A 10,728-nucleotide genomic window follows, 5' to 3' on the forward strand; every position below is an offset into this window, starting at 1 on the left:
ATATCTGAAATTCTAGATTACCATCCACGACAACAGGAGGGGGTGGAAGCGGTGATGGTTCTAGAGGTGGAACATATTTTTTGAGTAACGACTTATGAAAAACATTATGAATTTTTAAAGTCTGAGGTAACTCCAGGCGAAAAGCCGCGGGGTTGATGATGGCTACAATTTTGTAAGGGCCAATAAACCTAGGACCCAGTTTCCAAGAGGGAACCTTCAATTTAATATTCCTAGTAGACAACCACACATAGTCATTCACTCCTAGGTCCGGACCTGGCGACCGTCTCTTATCAGCCATGCATTTGTATTTACCTCCCATATTTTTCAAGTTAGCTTGCACCTTCTGCCATACCGATGAAAGAGATGACGAAAAACGTTCCTCTTCGGGAACCCCAGAAGACCCCCCCTCTTTGAAAGTACAGAATTGGGGATGAAAACCATATGCACCAAGAAATGGTGACTTGCCAGTGGATTCCTGACAACGATTATTTATGGCAAACTCAGCTAACGGTAAATATGATGACCACAACTCTTGGTTTTCAGACACAAAACATCTTAGATATGTCTCAAGGTTTTGGTTGGTTCGCTCAGTCTGTCCATTCGACTGAGGATGGAAAGCTGAGGAAAAGGACAAGTGTACCCCCAAACGGGAACAAAAAGCTTTCCAAAATTTAGAAATAAACTGGGTACCCCGATCCGAAACAACATCGGAGGGGACCCCGTGAAGCTTCACAATTTCACTGACGAATACCTGAGCAAGAGTCTTAGCATTAGGTAGTGCGGGTAACGCAATGAAGTGTACCATTTTGCTAAACCTGTCCACTACTACCAAAATCACTGTTTTACCCGCAGACAAAGGTAAGTCAGTGATAAAATCCATTGACAGATGTGTCCACGGTCTATTGGGAATGACGAGTGGTAATAGAGACCCTGCAGGACGTGTATGTGAAACTTTTGCGCGCGCACAGGTAGAACAAGAAGACACAAAATCCAATACATCCTGACGCAACCTTGGCCACCAAAAATGACGAGACAATAGCTCCAAGGTTGCTTTACTACCCGGGTGCCCAGCAAGTGCAAGTGCCCAGCAAGTGAAACGTAGGTTCAACGGTACAAACAATTTCTCTGAGGGGCAAGAGACCGGGGCGTCCCCCTGGGCCTCTAACACCTTCCCCTCCAAAACAGAGTGTACCGCAGAGACAACCACTTCTCTTTGTAGAATGGGCACCGGATCACTCACATTACCCCCTCCAGGGAAACAATGAGCCTTGGTGTTCTTTGCCCCAGGACGATAGGTAATAACAAAGTTAAACCTGGTAAAAAATAGCGACCACCTAGCCTGTCTAGGGGTGAGACGCTTAGCTGATTCGAGGTACAGGAGATTTTTGTGATCCGTAATCACAGTGACGGGGTGGACTGCCCCCTCTAAGAAGTGACGCCACTCCTCAAACGCAAGTTTAATAGCTAATAGTTCCCTATTGCCAATATCGTAGTTCTTTTCTGCTGCAGATAGTTTTTTCGAAAAGAAAGCACAAGGATGCCATTTGCCAGGAGACGGACCCTGAGACAGCACCGCCCCCACTCCCACCTCTGACGCATCGACTTCAACAATAAAAGGCTGAGAGACATCAGGTTGGACTAGTACAGGTGCTGAGGTAAACCTCTCTTTTAGAGAGGAAAAAGCAACTTTAGCGGCGTCAGACCATTTAGAAAAATCAGTCCCCTTCCTAGTCATGTCAGTAAGCGGTTTTACAATAAGTGAATAATTTTTAATGAATTTCCTATAGAAATTCGCGAAGCCCAAGAACCGTTGTAGTGCTTTGAGGTTCTCAGGAAGATCCCAATCTAAAATTGCCTGGACCTTCCTAGGATCCATACGGAAACCTGAAGCAGATAAAAAAATAACCCAGGAATTGTATTTCCTGAACGGCGAAGACACATTTTTCAATCTTAGCATATAATTCATTCGTCCGTAGGACCTGCAGTACTTGTCTGACATGCTCCTCATGTGTTCTCAGATCAGACGAATAAATTAAAATATCATCTAGGTATATTACCACAAACCTGCCGATTAGATGACTAAAAATGTCGTTAACGAAATGTTGAAAGACGGCAGGAGCATTGGTCAGACCGAAAGGCATAACTAGATTTTCATAATGCCCCTCAGGGGTGTTAAACGCTGTCTTCCACTCATCCCCCTCCTTAAATACGAATCAGATTGTAGGCCCCCCTAAGATCAAGTTTGGAGAACCACCTAGCACCCGCAATCTGATTAAACAGGTCAGGAATGAGAGGAAGAGGGTATGGGTCTCGGATGGTTATCCGATTTAATTTGCGAAAATCTAAGCAAGGACGCAGGCCCCCATCTTTCTTTTTAACGAAGAAAAACCCTGCAGCCACGGGTGAAGAAGAGGGCCTGATGTGTCCCTTAGCCAAGCTCTCGGAGATATAATCTTTCATGGCTTGTCTCTCTGGACCCGAAAGATTATATAACCTGGTCTTGGGTAATTTTGCGCCGGGAATAAGGTTAACCGGGCAATCATAAGGACGATGAGGTGGTAACTTCTGACAACCCTTTTCAGAAAAAACATCCTCAAAATCCGAAATAAATGTAGGTAGGGTAGTTATGGAGGCGACTAAGCAATTGCTATTTAAGCAATTTTCTCTGCACTGCTCACTCCACTCCAATATCTCCCTGGCCTGCCAATCCACTACTGGATTGTGCGCTACTAACCAGGGAAGACCCAGCACCACCGGAGTGGGAAGCCCCTCCAGAACATAACCTGAAAGCATCTCGTTATGGTGGTCCCCTACCCGAAGGTGTATATTATGAACAATGTGGGTGAGGTTTCTCTGAGACAGGGGAGCAGAATCAATAGCGAATATGGGAATGGGTCTCTGTAACGTACAGAGAGACAAACCCAAAGTGCGGGCAAAATGGGCATCTATCAAATTTACCCCTGCTCCACTGTCTAAAAAGAAAGAAATAGTCTCCGTCTTATCACCAAAAACAATAACCGCTGGCAACACAAATTGCGATGTACGTATGGAGGAGACGTATACCCCCCGGCTGACATCCTCCACACAGCCTGGGGTTAGTAGTTTTTCCGACGGTCTTTTGTTTCTGAGGAAAGAAGGACAGACATTAATGAAATGATCCCTCTCCCCACAAAAAAAACAAACCCCACGCCTACGGCGAGCCTCAGGAGGACGGACCTGACGAGTAGTTCCTCCTAGCTGCATAGGCTCGTCTAAGTCCGTACAGACTAACTGCTGCTTGAGAGGAGTTACCAATTTCTCCGGTTCTTTCAACCTGTCCCTAAGGCGTCTCTCTATACGGATAGAAAGGGACATAACCGCATCAAGGGAAAAGGGGGTCTCATATAATGCAATCGCATCCTTAACCCTTTCGGATAACCCAGAGCAGAACTGACTCCTGAGAGCCGGGTCGTTCCATTGGGTATCCGTAGCCCACCTACGGAATTCAGAGCAATAATCCTCTACCGGCCGTTCTCCTTGTAAGAGTCTCCGTAATCTTGATTCAGCCAGTGCTACTCGGTCAGGGTCATCATATATGAGACCCAAGGCCCCGAAAAACTCATCCACTAACCGAAGAGCCTGGGAATCAGTAGGTAAAGAGAACGCCCAGGACTGCGGGTCCCCCTGCAGCAGGGAAATAACAACCCCCACCCGCTGATCTTCATTACCAGAGGAGTGAGGGCGCAGTTTAAAATATAACTTACAGGCCTCACGGAATGCCAAAAACTTGTCCCTTCCCCCAGAAAATCTGTCAGGGAGAGGGACCTTGGGTTCTGCAACAACCTGGTTACCAGTAGCAACCGCTGGGCTTGCGGTCAGTTGTAATTGCTGCTGTTGCTGGAGGACCGACGCCTTCAATCCTACCACCTCCAAAGACAGGCCATGAAATTGTTTGGACAGAGCAGCAATTTGATCCATACTGGATTCTAAAAAAAAATAATATAAATATATATATATATATATATTTTTTAACCTACACAAAATAAGGGCCAGAGATAATGTAATGACCGGTGTCACGCACAGGGAGGGAAACAGGGAAAGCCCTGCCTAAGGGAGAGGGAAAGGTGGTGACCCCTAACTCACCTTGCGGCTGGCACCTGACTGCCCTGATGTCCCTAGACGGGTTCCTCACCCGTGCGGCGATCACGTGCCTATACCCTGGTTTTCCCTGAAATGAGCCCTAGATAGTGAACGGGCCGGTGGGATCGCTAGTCCTCACCACTGCACTAAGAGGGAAACACCAGGGAGAGGACAGACAAACACCGACAAACACAAACACCCAGGTGGACGACAACAACTGTCCACAAAGGTCCAACAGGGATCTGGAGGGTAGCGTTCTGAATCAACAGTCAGAGAACGCAGCAACACAGCTCCAGTGGGTCAGGATAGATGTCCAGGCAGGAAGCTCTATCTCTGGCAACCAGAGAAGTGTGAGAGAGGAATATAAGGAGGTTTGGGAGTGCTGGACAAGGAACAGCTGAGGAGAAGGAGCTACAGATCCCTGAGTGAGCCAAAAGGGTTTGCAAAGCAAACCCAGAAAGCTACCATAAGGAAAACAGCCCTATCTTAAATAGAGCGTGCAGCCAACCGCTGCGACTTCCTGACCCCGGGTATAACGGAGTCAGGCGTGGTTCTCGATACCCTCGTGACATTCAAGCTGTATAGGCTCGAAAGCTTACTACCAATTAAGCATATTAGGTGATGTGCATCTCTGTAATGAGAAGGTGTGTGGTCTAATGACATCAACACCCTATATCAGGTGTGCATAATTATTAGGCAACTTCCTTTCCTTTGGCAAAATGGGTCAAAAGAAGGACTTGACAGGCTCAGAAAAGTCAAAAATAGTGAGATATCTTGCAGAGGGATGCAGCACTCTTAAAATTGCAAAGCTTCTGAAGCGTGATCATCGAACAATCAAGCGTTTCATTCAAAATAGTCAACAGGGTCGCAAGAAGCATGTGGAAAAACCAAGGCGCAAAATAACTGCCCGTGAACTGAGAAAAGTCAAGCGTGCAGCTGCCAAAATGCCACTTGCCACCAGTTTGGCCATATTTCAGAGCTGCAACATCACTGGAGTGGCCAAAAGCACAAGGTGTGCAATACTCAGAGACATGGCCAAGGTAAGAAAGGCTGAAAGACGACCACCACTGAACAAGACACACAAGCTGAAACGTCAAGACTGGGCCAAGAAATATCTCAAGACTGATTTTTCTAAGGTTTTATGGACTGATGAAATGAGAGTGAGTCTTGATGGGCCAGATGGATGGGCCCGTGGCTGGATTGGTAAAGGGCAGAGAGCTCCAGTCCGACTCAGACGCCAGCAAGGTGGAGGTGGAGTACTGGTTTGGGCTGGTATCATCAAAGATGAGCTTGTGGGGCCTTTTCGTGTTGAGGATGGAGTCAAGCTCAACTCCCAGTCCTACTGCCAGTTTCTGGAAGACATCTTCTTCAAGCAGTGGTACAGGAAGAAGTCTGCATCCTGCAAGAAAAACATGATTTTCATGCAGGACAATGCTCCATCACACGCGTCCAAGTACTCCACAGCGAGGCTGGCAAGAAAGGATATAAAAGAAGAAAATCTAATGACATGGCCTCCTTGTTCACCTGATCTGAACCCCATTGAGAACCTGTGGTCCATCATCAAATGTGAGATTTACAAGGAGGGAAAACAGTACACCTCTCTGAACAGTGTCTGGGAGGCTGTGGTTGCTGCTGCACGCAATGTTGATGGTGAACAGATCAAAACACTGACAGAATCCATGGATGGAAGGCTTTTGAGTGTCCTTGCGAAGAAAGGTGGCTATATTGGTCACTGATTTGTTTTTGTTTTGTTTTTGAATGTCAGAAATGTATATTTGTGAATGTTGAGATGTTATATTGGTTTCACTGGTAAAAATAAATAATTGAAATGGGTATATATTTGTTTTTTGCTAAGTTGCCTAATAATTATGCACAGTAATAGTCACCTGCACACACAGATATCCCCCTAAAATAGCTAAAACTAAAAACAAACTAAAAACTACTTCCAAAAATATTCAGCTTTGATATTAATGAGTTTTTTGGGTTCATTGAGAACATGGTTGTTGTTCAATAATAAAATTAATCCTTAAAAATACAACTTGCCTAATAATTCTGCACTCCCTGTATATATTGATGACCTATCCTCAGTATAAGACAAATAATCTGACCCAAGAGAGAGTCAAAAGAGCCACCCCATAAATGCACATCCAAGCCTATCCTCAGGATAAGGCCTCATGCACACGACTGTATGTATTTTGCGGTCCGCAAAAAATACAGATACATTCCGTCTGCATTCTGTATTTTGCAGAACGGAACGGCTGGCCCCTAATATAACAGTTCTATCCTTGTCTGTAATGCGGACAATAATAGGACATGTTCTATTTTTTGTGGAACAGACATACAGAAACGTAATGCACACGGAGTAACTTCCGTTTTTTTTGCGGACCCATTGAATTGAATGGTTCCGTATACAACCCGCAAAATAAAAATAAACGGAAAGAAAATACGTTCGTGTGCATGAGGCCTTAGTCATCAATATGTGATTGGTGGGAGTACGACACCCGGAACCATCACCGATCAGCTGTTTGAAGAGGAGGCAGCACTCCATGCACGCACTGCTTCATCTTCATTACACTGCATGTCGTCTCCCTTGTGGTGGTGTAGAGTAATTACAGGTACTCGCTCCATTCAAGTGAATAGAGCAAATACTTGTAATTACACTGCACTTCCGAGACGATGGGCAGTGTAATGAAGAGGAAGCAGCTCTTGCATGGAGCGCTGCCTCCTCTTCAAACATCTGATCGGTGGGGGTGCTGGGTGTTGGAACCCCGCCGACCAAATATTGATGACCTATCCTGAGGATACGTCATCAATATATACAGCCTGCAGTACCACTTTAAAATTGATGGTTGTCTGAATGTGGCAATGCAAAAACATTCTTGTGGGCCTTAATGCCAAAATAGTGGTTTCCGGGAGTCGGACCCTCACCAATCAGATATTAACCACTACCCGACAGCCTAACGCAGGATTGCGTCCTGCGGGCGGTCGGGTTATTCCTTCTGGACGCATCCGTGCGTCATCTCGCGAGACGCGAGATGATGCACCAAGCCGGCCTGCACATGCGCAGTGCAGGCCGGGAATAGTCGCAGGAGAAGTTTGTCACCAGCCTGCCAGCCATTGATCATGGCGGGCAGGCTAGTGACTTTTGAAAAATCGAATCAAAAGCCATTTAACACACTATATTTATAAATATAGTGTGTTAAATGGTTTCTGTGCTCTCTGGTGGGTCCTTTTCGTTGGTTGGTCCCAGCAGACAGCACAGATAAACTGTAAGTGCCCCAGATCACCCCCCCCATCACCCCAATTAACCCCTTGATCACCCCTGTCAATCACTAGTGAAAGGGAAAAAAGTGATCAGTGATCACAGCGGCTTCCTGTACTTCACTAGCCTCCCATTTGTAAGACAGGCTTGCTTTATTTCTTGGGTAGTCTCAGGGAATACCCCCTAAATTTAGTTGAACAAATGGCAAGTAAGGGGTATTCTTCTAAAGAGGCCTACAGGCTTCTGACCCAGTCGGATGAGGAATGGGAACCCTAATCTGACGAATCCAGCGGGTCAGAATACGAACCTGTAGAAAGCAGTGGCAGTCTGACCCAAAGTTCGGACGATGAGGTTGAGGTCCCTGATACCACCAGGCGTACCCGGCCCCGTGTTGCTAGACCACAGGTTGCGCAGGATCTGCTTCAAGAGCAGCAGAGTGGGGCTGGCGCTGTCGGATTACGTGGTGAGGAATACACCAGCAGCGCAGCCCATCCTGGACCTAGTACCAGCACTGCCGTACAACATGGTGACGTGGCGAGCACCAGAAGGGCAGTTGAAGCTGGTATGGTGGCACGTGCATTAGTTTCCCTGTCGCAACCACCGCACAGACAGGCCCGTAGAGCCCCTAGAGTCCCTGAGGTGCTGGCAAACCCTGATTGGCAGCCCCCAACTTCAGCCGCACCAGTAGTTCCCCCTTTCACCGCCCAGTCTGGAGTTCGGGTTGAGACAGCTCAGATCGGATCGGCATTGGGGTTTTTTGAGCTGTTCTTGACTGTGGAGCTCTTGGACTTAGTCGTGGCAAAATCAAACCGGTTGTCACAGCTGAGGATGGGGAAAACCCTCAGCCATGTGATGATGGAAGATGGTCGCTGCTTGACCAGGACGACAGGATTAGGGAGCAGGTCACCTCCTATCGCATCCCTAACCTGACCCTAACTCCTAGCTGCATGGGCCGACCTTTAAGGTAGGAGGACCCATGCTCAGGAACCTCGGAGCCCTAACTCACCCTCCGACCGGTCCCTGGACTAGGAGTCAGGGTAAGACAACCTGTTCCTTCTGGATACGGAGGAACAGGAGTCTCACTGGCCAAGCTGCAAGGAAGGGAGAACAAGTACAACCTATGGCAATGGCAGGTACTTGCCACAAACATAACACTCACCTGCCACAGACACAGCGCCTGGAACCCATGTGGAAGTACTGCTATCCACAAACAAAAGGACTCAGCACACAACACACGGGAATCCAGGACCATAGGTGCAATAAACAAGCATAAAACCAAACACATCTTCTAGACACCAAACGACATTATATTTGCTATGACCAGAAGGATGGCCCCCACTGGCAGTTGGTAAGTAACCAGGAGGATGTCTCCAGCCAGCATGGCTGAAGCACCCTCTCTGGCTACTGCCTACAACTGAGGCTTTATAGGGCCAAGAGGCCACACCCAACAGTCAGACACACCCCGTGACACACACACACAGAAAGGAAGTTAACCCTTCCAAAACCACAGAAGGGAAAACACAACTTAAAGGGGAAATGTCCAATCAACAAACACACTGTGGCTGTTGCCGCAGTGAGGGGAAGATGTGAGTGCACACCACACATAACACAGAGTGCACACAGACATACCAAAGTGCATACAAACGCGCACACAACTCCAAGGGAACCGCACACATAGCTGTTGTCCACGGCAACCGCACTTGAGGCTAACAACATTATGCCTCCAGCTGCGCTTGACACTACAACCCAAACCGCGGGCAACTGTATGCGGCTCCCAAGGAGTCACGGCCATAAACATGGTCGTGACACTGGTATACCACTCAATTTATACCCGCCAACCCGGGAAGCAATTATGCCCAGTCTTTCTGGTGGAAACCCGTCCAAGTTTCCGAATTTAAAACTTTTCTGGCCTTCTCCTCAACATGGGCCTGACAAAAAAGCATGAATTGCGGTCATATTGGTCCACGAACCCAATTAATCACATGCCCATGTTCTCTGCTGCCATGTCCAGGACACGATTTGAGACCATCCTGCGTTTCCTGATGTCTGTTAGTGACAACAGCACCTCTCGTCCCAGAGGCCACCCAGCTTTTGACCGGCTCCACAAAATTCGGCCCCTCATAGACCACTTTAACAATAAATTTGCAGATTTGTATACCCCTGAGCAAAACATCTGCATAGACGAGTCCCTGATACATTTACCGGGCGCCTTGGCTTCAAACAATACAATCCAAGCAAGCGCGCCCGGTATGAGGTCAAATTTCATAAGCTCTGTGAAAGGGCCACAGGCTATACGCACAAATTTCGAGTCTATGAGGGTAAAGATCAGACCCTGGAGCCAGTCGGTTGCCCTGACTACCTGGGGAGCAGTGGGAAGACAGTCTGGGACTTGGTGTCACCCTTATTTGGCAAGGGGTACCATCTTTATGTGGACAATTTTTACACAAGTGTGCCCCTCTTCAAGCATTTGTTTCTAGAACAGATTGGCTGCTGTGGCACCACGCGACCTAGTCGCCGGGGCTTCCCCCAAGGGCTCGTTACCACCCATCTTGCAAGGGGGGAGAGGGCTGCCTTGTATAACGAAGAACTGCTTGCGGTGAAATGGAGAGACAAGCGTGACGTTTACATGCTCTCCTCCATTCACGCAGACACGACAATACAAATTGAACGAGCAACCAGTGTCATTGAAAAGCCCCTCTGTATACACAACTATAATTTGCTCATGGGAGGGGTGGACTTCAATGACCAGATGTTGGCTCCTTATTTACTTTCCCGCAGGACCAGACACTGGTATAAGAAGGTGTCTGTATATCTAATTCAATTGGCGATGTACAATAGTTTTGTTCTCTGCAGTAAGGCTGGGAGAACACGATCCTTCCTCAAATTTCAGGAAGAGATCATCGAGAACCTCCTGTATCCAGGAGGTTCCGTGGCCCCAACCACCAGTGTAGTGAGCCGTCTACACGAGCGACATTTCCCCAATGTCGTTGCTGGTACCTCAACCCAAGCGTCACCCCGAAAAAGATGTTGTGTCTGTAGCAGGAGTGGAATAAGGCGTGACACCCGCTATTTCTTTCCTGACTGCCCTGACCACCCTGCCCTATGCTTAGGGGAGTGTTTCTGGAAGTACCACACACAGGTACACTTGGCATAGGGATTGCGTTACACAGGACAGGCACACAGGGCTCTTAGGGCCCTTTCACACAGAGCTGCTGCAAACCTCTCCTTTCACCTGGGACAAAGTGCATAATGTACTTTGCCACATCTCTGGGCGATTTGCGCTTTGCACATTGTCCCATGGGGAAGGAGAGGTTTGTCCTATTAAGGTAAAAAAATAAAATAAAATC

The sequence above is a fragment of the Bufo gargarizans genome, chromosome 5 (assembly GCF_014858855.1).
Source record: "Bufo gargarizans isolate SCDJY-AF-19 chromosome 5, ASM1485885v1, whole genome shotgun sequence".
Lineage (NCBI taxonomy): Eukaryota > Metazoa > Chordata > Amphibia > Anura > Bufonidae > Bufo > Bufo gargarizans.